This window comes from Neofelis nebulosa, chromosome 16 (genome assembly GCF_028018385.1).
Source record: "Neofelis nebulosa isolate mNeoNeb1 chromosome 16, mNeoNeb1.pri, whole genome shotgun sequence".
NCBI lineage: Eukaryota > Metazoa > Chordata > Mammalia > Carnivora > Felidae > Neofelis > Neofelis nebulosa.
This window is the reverse complement of record NC_080797.1, coordinates 59,045,406-59,057,528: the sequence shown is the minus strand read 5'-3', so window position 1 is coordinate 59,057,528 and position 12,123 is coordinate 59,045,406. Positions and strand designations below refer to the sequence as shown.

At 45.6% G+C, this 12,123-nt stretch overlaps 1 pseudogene; it reads left to right on the top strand.

The window, feature by feature from the left end:
* The first annotated feature begins 1,706 nt into the window (after positions 1-1,706).
* Positions 1,707-4,454, top strand: LOC131496985 (high mobility group protein B1-like; annotated as a pseudogene).
* The last annotated feature ends 7,669 nt before the right edge of the window (positions 4,455-12,123 follow it).

The window sequence follows — 12,123 nt, the reverse complement described above, 5'->3', positions numbered from 1 at the left end:
AGGGACAGGCAGCCATAAGGAACTGAACCTGGAAGGGGTAAGGAGAATGGAAAGGAAAGGATTCTGTCTGGAACATGAGGAGATTTTAGCGAGTTTTGTGAACAACACAGAAATCAGGAGGGAGGTGGGTTTTGAAGGGAAAGGGGGTGGGTTTGTGTTTTCATGAGGTGGTAATGTCTTTGTAGATATTGTCCAGGAAGTAGTGGAAATGTAGGGACTTCTAAGTATTCATAAGAAATACTCAGGAGAATTCTAGGAATCTTACCAATTCCTGGAGAACTTAGGACTGTAAAAAAGAAATAATCTCAACTTTTTGTGCAAAATCCTCCAAATCAAATAATTTCCTTTTTCTCCTGGTTTATTCTGCTTAATGAGGTGTTATGGGTTGAACTGCATCCTTCAATAAAGATATGTTGGGGCGCCTGGGTGGCTCGGTTGAGTGACTTTCTTTTTAAGTTTATTTACTTATTTTGAAAGAGGTTGGGGCGGGGGGCGGAGGGGACAGGATCAGAAGCAGGCTCCACACTGACAGCAGGGAACCTGATGGGGAGCTGGACCTCATGAACCATGAGATCATGACCTGAACCAAAGTCAGACATGTAACAGACTAAGCCACCCAGGCGCCCCAAGTGTTAGATTGGATTTTGGCTTAGGTCATGATCCCAGGGTAGTGGGATTGAGCCCCGCATTGGGCTTCACACTGAGCATGGAGTCTGCTTGGGATTCTCTCTCCCTCCCTCTGCCTCTCTCCCCTGCTTATGCTCTCTCTCTGTATATAAAATGAAATGAAATAATGAAGTGAAATGAAATGAGACATGTGGAAGTTCTAGCCCTCAGTACCTCAGAACGTGACCTTATTTGGAAATTGGGTCACTGCAAATGTAATTAGCTAAAATGAGGTCATCCTGGAGTAGGGGCAGGTGACTAATTCAGTATGACAGTATGACTGTGCCCTTAAAAGAATGACCAAATGAATGCCGTGTGAAAATGGAGGCAGAGGTGGGAGTGGTACATGTATAAGCCAAGGATCACCAGTGGGTCATCACCAAGTAGGAGAGAGGGAACAGATTCACCTTCAGAAGGAACCAGCCCAGGGGCGCCTGGGTGGCTCCTTGGTTAGGCATCTGACTCTTGATTTCGGCTCAGGTCATGATCTCACATTTTCATGGGTTCGAGCCCTGCATCGGGCTCTGTGCACGGACTGTGTGGAACCTGCTTGGGATTCATTCTCCCTCCCTCCACCCCTCCCTCTGCCCTTCCCCCACTCACACTGTCTCTCTCAAAATAAATAAAAATAAAATAAAACGTAAAAAAAAAAGAAAGGAACCAGCCCTGCTTACACTGTGATTTCAGTCTTCTAGCCTCCAGAACCAGGACAGAATACATTTCTGTTGCTCTAAGCCACGTGGTTTGTGGCAGTCTGTTACAGTAGCCCTAGGAAATTAACACCTGAACCCATCCGGAACCCTGGTGATTGATGCTTTCAGAGATGATGATGTTCACCGGCAGTCGGGTCCCCTGTCTCCCTCTCTCTGCCCTTGCCCCACTCACGCTCTCGCTCTCTCTCAAAAAATAAATAAACGTAAAAAAAAAAAAAACAACAGCTGGACAGCCATTGCAGTACATCGGGCTCCACAGACACAGCACTGGGGCAAGTGAGAGTCACACGGGCACTGGGCGACTCTGTGCCTCGCTGAAGAAAATAATTAAACACAGGCCAAAGAGATCCTAAGAAGCCGAGAGGCAAAATGTCATCATATGCACTCTTTGTGCAAACTTGCCGAGAGGAGCACGAGAAGAAGCACCCAGATGCTTCAGTCGACTTCTCAGGGTTTTCTAAGAGGTGCTCAGAGAGGTGGAGGACCATGTCTGCTAAAGAGAGAGGAAAGTTTGAAGACAGGGCAAAGACGGACAAGGCCTTTATGAAAGAGAAATGAAAACTTATATCCCCCCCTAAAGGGGCGGATATCAAAGGAGAACATCCTGGCCTATCCATTGGTGATGTTGCAAAGAAACTGGGCAAGATGTGGAACAACACCACCGCTGCAGATGACCAGCAGCCTTATGAAAAGAGGACTCCGAGGCTGAAGGAAGAATGTGAAAAGCATATTGGTGCAGACCGAGCTAAAGGAAAGCCTGACGTGGCAAAAAAGGGAGTCGTCAAGGCTGAGAAACGCAAGAAAAAGAAGGAAGAGGAGGAGGACAAGGACGAGGAGGAAGATGAAGAAGAAGATGATGATGAATAAGTTGGTTCTAGCGCAGTTTTTTTGCTTGTCTATCAAGCATTTAACCCCCCTGTACACAACTCACTCCTGTTAAAAAAAAAATTGAAATGTAAAAAAACAAACAAAAAAACTGGATGCAGAGAGCCCAGCACATAGTAAGGGTTCAGTAAATGTTAGTTCCCCTTTTAAAGGATTACCTCTTCCTGGGAGCTAATTATTAATGACCTTGAAGGGAAACTCCCTCATTCCTCAGAGCATTCGTTCAATATTACTTGGACCAGAACGTGGAAGTGGAAGGTAAAGGGGCAACTATGGTGTATGATTTACTGTAAACCAGACTCCGGGTGTTCAAAACAAAAGTTGTTACTTCCCCGCCCCCCCCCCCCAAACCAGCTCCTCCTAACTTCCCCGTTTGTATTGCAGATGTCCCTGGCTCCTCCCACTCCTTCCATCTAGCCTGTTACCTGGTTTCAATGTTTTTAAAACCTTTTGACCTTTTAAAACCTTTTTGACCAGGATGCAGGACACATAGGCGTCTGGTGTGACACAAAAGCTTCGTTAAAAAAAAATACTTGTGCAGGAGCACCTGAATGACTCAGTCAGTTGAGCGTCTGACTCTTGATTGCAGCTCAGGTTATAATCTCACGGTTCATGAGATCAAGCCCCGCATCAGGCTCTGCAACAAGTTCCATGATGACAGCGCGGAGCCTGCTTGGGATTCTGTCTCTCCCTCTCTCTCTGCCCCTCCCCCACTCGTGCTAGCTCTGCCTCTCTCAAAATAAATGATAAAAACAAAAAGTCTACAGGACACCAGGTGGAGATGCCTAGTAGATAGATGCTAAGTCTGATGCTAAGGGAGAGGACTGTGCTGGGGTATAGATTTGGAGGTTGTCAGTGTAGAGAGATGGTACTTTATCCCATGAAAGTGCAAGGGATGAGCTGGGGAGAGGGTAGTGTGAGAAAATCACACCAAGTCAAAGAGAAAACTCTGGGAGCACCAGTATTGGGGGTGAGCAGATAATTCAGATTCCCCCAAAGACTAAGAGACAGTGTTTAGAGAGATTTAAAAGGAAACAGGACAAAGTCAAGTTAAAGAGACTAAGGACATGTAGGATCCTGACGGGGTAAGAGGTTTTTTGTTTTTGTTTTTGCTTTTGTTTTTTAAGCTAGGTTGGGGCGCTTGGTGGCTCAGTCGGTTAGGCATCCGGCCTAGGCTCAGGTCATGATCTCACAGTTTGTGAGTTCAAGCCCTGCGTCGGGTTCTGTGTTGACAGCTCAGAGCCTGGAGCCTTCCTCAGATTCTGTGTCTCCCTCTCTGCCTCTCCCCTGCTCGCTCTCTCTCTCTCTCTCTCTCTCTCTCAAAAACAAACATTAAAAAATAAAATAAAAATGAAATCTAGGTTAGTTGGAACCACTAAATCAATATTCATTTCATGACTCACTACTGCATGGTAACTTGCAAAATTTTAAAAACACACAAAATTCTACAACCTTACCTGCATTATCTCTCACCTGGGCTCTTGCGGTACCCCCCACCAATTTTCCAGCTGCCTATCAACCTGACCCCTGCCCTGTCCTTTATACACACCCTACCTGTCCTTGCCAGCAGCCCCAGGGCTGACTAAATCTCCGAATCCCTGCCCTGTGGTGGGGCCTCACCTTAATGTTCTAGCTCTTTCTCTCTCTGCACACCACCTGGCACCCAACACCCACAGTGCTGCCTCTCCCAATAGATCCCTGGTTGTAGGCAGGTAGCAATGTCTCCAGGGAAGGCGAACAGGTTAAGGTAATCCATTTCCCTTTGCTGTGGATTAAGAAGGGTGTGATTCTGTTTGGGGGCGTATCAGGAAAGAGAAGCAGCCGCCTCCCCTTTCTTCCTGAGGCTCTGGTAGCCGGGAGGAGGAACTAAGAGCAACAGCCACCTCTGCGGGACAAGTAATGCTGACAACAGAGCATGAAGAACAGAGGTGCCTGGGTGGCTCAGTCAGTTAAGCGTCTGGCTCGATTTCAGCTCAAGGCATGATCTCATGTCATGGTTTGTGGGATCCAGCCCCTTGGGTTCTGCACGGGGCCTGCTTGGGATTCTCTCTCCCTCTCTCTGTGCCCCTTCCCCCCTCTCTCAAAATAAATAAACGTTTTGGAAGAAAAACCGTCAAGGCAAAACCAACACTTAAAAAAAAAAAAAAGCATGAAGAATGCCTTGATGACGTTGTTCCCTGAAACCATCCATCTACAGACTTTTGGTTCAGTACGAGATAAACTGACCTAATTGTTTCAGCCACTTGTAGATCAGTATTGTGTTACTTGAAGCTGATAACTTCCTCCTTAATACACCCACTCAGGAGACAGACTGGGTGACTTAAAGTTCCCCATACACGTTCCACGCTGTCTCACCTCTGCACCTCTGTGTCTGCAGGTCCCTTTCCCTAGGATCCCCCCCGAGTGAATTCTCACCTCTCAAAGGCCAACAAGGGTGTCTCCTGCCCCAAGAAGTCCCCCTCTCTGCCAAGCCAGAGCATCCTGGCCCTTTTGCCAAACACTTGATTCGTATCTCTCTCAAAATACAATCTGTCTTCAACTATGGGGCTTTTTGTTTTGTTTTGTTTTGTTTTGACCACATGGCTTTGTCCCCTTATTTGACTCTGGGGATCTGGAAGCTACCAACTAAAATATGTCAAAAATCCATTCCTGGGGGCACTTGGGTGGCTCAGTCGGTTGAGCGTCCGACTCTTGACTTCGCCTCACGTCATAATCTTGTGGTTCGTGGGATCAAGCCCCGAATCGGGCTCTGCGCTGACAGCGTGGAGACTGCTTGAGATTCTTTCTCTCCCTCTCTCTCTGCCCTCTCCCTGCTTGTGCTCTAAATAAATAAATAACTCCATTTAAAAAAAAAAAAAGACAACAGGGAAAAAGCAAGTCGCAGAGTGAAAGCAAATATTTTCAAAACATATAACTAACGAAGAACTGGTATCCAAAAAAAAAAAAAAAATATATATATATATATATATATATATGTATATATATGAATGGGTAGAGGGAAGGTAATTGGTCCTCCTAATGTCACTTGGGCAAAAGTTTTGGATTTTTTTTTCCCTGCTTTTATGTTACATTGTCTTACTGTCTTTTTAAAAGATATTACACAGGGGCACCGGGGTAGCTCAGTCACTTGAGTGCCTGACTTCGGCTCAGGTCATGATCTCATGGTTCATGAGTTCGAGCCCCCACATAGAGTTCGCTGCTGTCAGCACAGAGCCTGCTTTGGATCTTCTGTTCCCCCACCCCCCCGCCTCTGCCCCTTCCCCGCTTGTACTCTCACTCTCAAAAATAAATAAATCTTTAAAAATAAATACATTATAAATAAATAAATGGTATTACACAATTAAAATTATAAGGCAAATGATCAAAATAAGAAACAGTATTCAATCTGAAATTCAGAATACTTGGGTTCACGCTCCGACACTGCTACATATTACGCATGTGTATCTCAGTTTACTTCTGTAAGAACAGTTTTGTGCACAATAAAGTTCAAAGTACCGCTCTCACAAGGTTGTTGTGAAGATGAAATTATATAAATCATCGGGAAAAGAGAAAGTGTTACACAACGGAAATGACTTTTTTTTCACAGTGGAAGATATGATAAAGTGGACAATTGATTCTATAGGTTGAGATGAAATGTGATTGCCTAAGAAACCACCTCAAGAAGAAAATCCCTAGGTGTTTTCTAAAACCATCCTCAGGGCACCTGGCTGGCTCAGTCAGAAGAGCCCGTGACTCTTGATCCTAGGGTTGTGGGTTCGAGCCCCACGTTTGGTGTAGAACTTTCTTGAAAAAAAAAAAAAACTTAAAAAAATAAAATAATCCTCTATCTGATTAATTTAGGTATAACAATAGGAAATAGAAGTTTTAGATTTTCGAGCCCAATTTTAAAACTCCACTTCAACAGGGTAGCACCAACGTTCAAATCACATTTCCAACAGGTGTCACCCTAACCCCTTTGATTGTGGGTTTGAGAAAACCTCTGTGACTAACTTCTCACTCAGTGCTCCAGGTAATGATATCAAATGTAAACACTCAATTACCGTGTGTTAATTCGGGACTTCTTTTCTGGCTCTTCAGGTTTCACAACGGGATGTTTCAACTCCTTGTGGTATTTTACTCAGAATGCAAACCCGAACGAACGACGGGTCGCCTGTGTAATGGAGGTCTCAACTCCACCCCCAGTTCAACCAACATTTTTTGGGGGTGTGTGTGGCAAAGCTCACATAACATAAAATTCACCATTTTAACTGTTTTAAAGTCTACAATTCAGTGGTGTTTGGTACATTCGCAGTGTTGTGCAACTATCACCACTATGTAGTTCCAGAACCTTTTCAACACCCTAAAAGGAAACCTTGTACCCATTTAGCAGTCATTCTCCTGCCCGCCCCTCCCAGCCCCTGGCAACCAGGAATCCACTTCCTGTCTCTATGGATTTGCCTATCCTGCACATTTCACATAAATAGATCAACCAACTGGGCGTGCCTGGGTGGCTCAGTCTGTGAAGCATCTAACTTTGGTTCAGGTCATGATCTTGCGGGTTTCGGGAGCTCGAGCCCTGTTTTGGGTAAAACATGAGCCCTGTTTCTCTCTCCCTCCCTGTCTCTCTCTCTGCCCCTCATTCACTTGCGCGCGCTCTCTCTCTCTCTCTCTGAAAAAAAAAAAAAAAAAGTCGGGGTGCCTAGGTGGCTCAGTGGGTTAAGCATCCGACTTCAGCTCAGGTCATGATCTCACAGCTTCGTGGGTTGGAGCCCCACATCAGGCTCTGTGCTGCCAGCGCAGAGCCTGCTTGGGATTCTCTGTCTCCTCTCTTTGTTCCTCCCCTGCTCGCTGTGTCTCTGTCTCTCTCAAAATAAAGAAATAAACTTAAAAAAAAAAAAAAGTAAGATTTGAATATAGGCATAGAGGCGAGACTTTGCTAGAACAGTGGGGCTGGGCAAGAGGGCAGGGTAGAGGAGGTGGGAGCTGCAGTAGTAGAGAAGTAGCTGGAGCAAGGCACAAGAGCAGAGAGTTGGACAGCTCTGTGCTCACAGGAGGTTGACAAAACACACCCCAAGCATGTTTCCACCCTAGGGCCTTTGCATTTGCTGGCCCCTTTTCCTGGGACACTCTTCTTTCAGGTCGGTGCCTGGTAGGCTCAACCCCTTCCTTCAGATCTTTGCTTCAATGTCACCTCCTCAGAGAGGGCCTCCTTCACCTCCCTATCAAAACAGCATCTTTATAATAAACTTTTTTAAATAAAGTTTTAATAAACTTTATTAAAGAAAAACAACAGCATCTTCTGTCCCTCTCTATCTTCTTACTCTGTACTCCTTTTCAGCCTTTATTGCTCTGGTACCATATTGTATATAGGTATATGATTCTCTGTTCATTTTCTGTCTCCCCCACTTGAAGGTAAGCTGTACAAAGGCAGGACTCTTTGCTTTGTTTATAGTTATATTCCCAGCACCCATAACAATGCCTGGCACATAGTGTAAGCCCCATAAATTTTAATGAGTGGAGAAGCAATCACTTTGGCAGCATTGCGGTGGGGAGTCCCTCTGGGTTCTGAGCTGCTTCCTGCTGAAGACAGAGCAATATTGAAAGCACCAAGCAGTAGGTAAACTCGATCAGATTCTTCTGATTGGCTGTCACAGACTATGAGTCTGGAGTGCTCTCTTGTCCAGCGAGAGTAGACGCAGAATTGAATACAAGAGAGGCTAATGTCCAGAAAGAGACAAGAGCCCCTAACAGGGGTTTCGTCTCCGTGTTTCTTGAGCTCACAAGGTATTACCCACCGTGTGAATGTGAAGAAAACAATCAGATAGCAATTGACCGGTGTGTGTAAGAACAAAGGTTCTGGGAGGCAAGTGGAGTTTGTGATAATATATTGGCATCAGATGGAAAGTGATTTCCTGCAGCTGACATAACAAGTTACTCGTGATTCCATTACAATATCTCACTAGCTAACCTCAGGCACTTTCACCCCATGATGGTGACTTTCTGCCCTAAGCTTTCCTCTAACCCATTTATACAAGCAGCACCTATTTCCCCACAATTGGCTGCTTGATTTTCCACTGTTTCCCTTGCCTGCCTATTATTTCCCTTCAAAAGGAAAACATTTGTGTGATCCCAAGTCCTCTCACCTTATTGTTTATTATTTTTTACCTGTATTCATTTTTTCGTTTATTTTGCAAGTATGTTTTGAGTCCCTGCTACGCAGCAGGCAGGTGCCGGGATGCAACAGAGGACAGAGCGACCTGTCCCTGCCCTCAGGAAGCTGAGATGAGTAAGGGAGACAGGAAACCAGTGAGCAATTACAGGCGATTCAGGTACTTGAAAATCCTAGCATTAAAGAGGGGAAACTCTCTGGACACAAAGATACTCATAGTTGCATCATGTGTAACAGTGAAATATTGGTCACAATCAATGTCCGACAACAGGGAAATATACGTATCTCATGGAATATTGCAGAGCTATTAAAATGATGTCATGGGGCGCCTGGGTGGCTCAGTGGGTTGAGCGTCTGACTTCAGCTCAGATCATGATCTCATGGTGTGTGAGTTCAAGCCCCATGTCAGGCTCTGTGCTGACAGCTGGGAGCAGGGAGCCTGCTTCGGATTCTGTGTCTCCCTCTCTCTCTGCCCCTCCCCCACTCATGCTCTGTCCCTCTCTGTCTCAGAAATAAACATTAAAAAAAATAATAAAATAAAATAAAATGATGTCATGATACATTTATAACAATACGATAAGGGACATTATGTGAAGAAAGTAAAAAAAAAAATTATATGAAAAAATATGATCCCGATGATATATAAAAAAATGTATGGAAGTCCAGAAGAAAATCTAGGAAAATGTTAATAAAGACTGATAGTAGGACAATGGAAAGGATAATATTAGGTTGAACTGCATGCTGTTACTTTTTTTTAAAGTTTACTTATTTATTTTTGAGAGAGAGCACACATGTGCCCTGGTTGTGGGGGGGGGGGGGGCGGAGCTGGAAGGGGGAGGGGTAGAGAGGAAGGGGAGAGAGGGAGAGAGAGAATCCCAAGCAGTCTCCATGCCAATGAGGGACTCCATCTCACCAACGATGAGATCGTGACCGGAGCCGAAATCAAGAGTGGGATGCTCACACAACTGAGCCAAACAGGCACCCCAACTTTTGTAAGTCTGCTTCATACCATCAACCAAATATATTGATGAAAGGGGTCCAAGGCAGACTTGGATTCAAATCCCAGCTCCAATACTATGTACCGTCCAGTATGCATCATCTCAGCTGTGTAACCTGAGTAGTAAATTTACTTTGTCTGGGGCCTCAGTTGCCTCGACTATAAAATGGACATAAAAATAGTTCAGACTTCAGGGTTGTATTTAAGATTAAATGCAATAATGTCTGACATACATTCATCTCTGAATAAATGGTGGTCATAATTGTAGGTGGCGTTTTCTTCCTTCTTTATTGTATTTTCCAAATTTCCTGTAATTAGAGTTCAAAAAAACTATCTAGTAAACATAATTATTTAAATTTTCAAAGGGGTTGTGATCTATTCCCCAGGGATCTGGAGCCAAGTCCAGGGCTGGGAATGTGGTTGAAAGCTTTCTTCCAACCCCTGCGGTGGCTGGACTCAGCTCCACAGACAGTGACCCTGAGAGCAGGGCTTGATGTTTGTGCTTGGCGGACCCTGGGAGCTTTGTTTACAGAGGACGCTGGGTCCCAGGGCCTGAACTGCCCCCTCACCTCTGCAGCTGCTACGGACTGAGCCCACGAAGAAGGCTGCCTCAGCCCACCCTGCCCCTCACAGCCTGGCCCCTGATCCCAGTCATGACAGCCTTTGGCACAGTTAATCTTCCCTTAAGAGCAGCCTCTGGTTCCCGAACACAGGCCCGAGCTGAACCCTGATCATGTCCCATGCCCACGGAGTGGGCTGTAGCATTTCTGTTTGTGGTGATGAAATATTTGTGGAAACAGTTGTGATAGTTGCGTGGCATCGTGAATGTATTCAATGCCACTAAATCGTACACTTAAAAATGGCTAAAGGGGCCGATTTTACGTTATAGAGATTTTACTACAATTTTTTGAAAAGTGAAAAAAAACAAAACAAAACCCAGACGAAAGAGGGCAGGGTTGACCTGTGGGATTTGGTGACAGAACCTGGGCTGACACCAGGAGGCCTCTATTTTGACCTCCATTCGGCCCCTTCGGCTCTTTGACCCTGGGTAACTTAACTCCTCTGAGGATAGATAACCCACTGCCCTCAGGGCAGTCATGGAACTCAAATGTGACCAAATGGTGTGAAACTCTCTGTAAAACAATCAATAATTCTTAATTAGTATTATCGCCTTAACCTTGCCCCATAAAAGAAACCCATTACAAACAAAATACAATAGTACCTTTTATATATATATATATATATATATATATATATATATATATATTTATTTATTTAGTGTCTGAAGACCTTAAGGCTTGGAATTCTGTAAATGGAAACCTCCAGAAATAAGGACAGGTGGAGGGCAAACACAAGGAATCTCTCAATCTCTGGCTCCTCACCAGGAAGGAGATGCTGTGTTTTTCCTGGTGTTGTGGGGAAGGAATATTCAAAGGTGCATAATCTAGGAGGGCTTGGGGTGTTGCCTTGGCACTGGGCAGCAGAGAAATGATGTCCTTGCCCTGTCTTGTCTTTGCCCCCCTGCCTCCCCCCTCGTCTTGCCTTCCTATCTTAGGTTGCCTTTCCCATCTGTCTCTCGGGAGATTTATTTCTGTCTCTTTTTTCATCTTAAGCAGCGGAAATGAATCATCTTTCAGCCTGTTTGGTAAACAGGCCCTTGCCCTCTGACCCCCTCTGGGCTCTCTCTGGCTCCTCTGGAGCTGCCCCTGGGCTAGGTCTCACCACCCCCCCCCCCCCCAACACACACACAGTCAAGACCCTCCTGGCTGGTTATTTTTGGTAATATCCCTCTCCTCCCAGGCGTGGAGGCTTGACCTCCTCGGCCCTGTGGAAAATGGGAAATGACACACAGCATTCCATATGATGATCCCACGAGCTGACCAGAGAGGGACAGGGAAAGCACGGGAGCCACCCTGTTCTGAGGGTTCTATGCGCCACGCACCCACTGGCACATCTCAGTGACCCTTATTAAGTGGGTCTTCCCAAATCCTCATTTTCCAGAGGAGGAGTACAAGGCTCAGAGAAGTGAAGGAATATGCCCAAGGCCACCGAGCTGGTAAGGGGTGGAGCCAAGATTCAAAACCTGTATTCTTGGATTCATTCCATGATACCATGCTGCCCTATGTATCCACATGTATATATGCACGTATGTTGAACTGGGGATACAGGAGGGTCAGCTAGAACTTGGGCTGCAACGATCAGGATGAAAATGTAACATCCTTGCGCATTAAGCTATATGCATATGACAGATGGGTGTTTACCTACGGAGGGGAGGACAAGTGTGAGCACTGTGTGCCTTCCCCGGCACCTGGGGACCACAGAGAAAGGGATCAACGAGGGCCAGGGATGGGGGAGGGAGACCCCAGATTCCAGACCACCTGAACCCTGCCCACACCTCACAGCGATGGAACCTCACAGATAAAAGTGCCTAGTTGAGTCCGCGTTGGTGAAACCACGCTTCCTGGTGAACTCAGTTATGCAACTATTGGACTTCTAAAAATGTGCAGGTGCTGTTTCTAGGAATTATGTGGGATACAGAAATAAATCTGCTGACGTCAAACTATCCAGCGGGGCCACGTGTGTATTGGAGGTGTGGGAGGGATTAATATAAATACATAAATAACCGATGCAGCGTAGATAGAAAATGCTCAGGGCCAAAGGGATGGACGGATCCTGTAACAGGGTTCTAGCAGGACCAGAAGCTGGAGAGATTG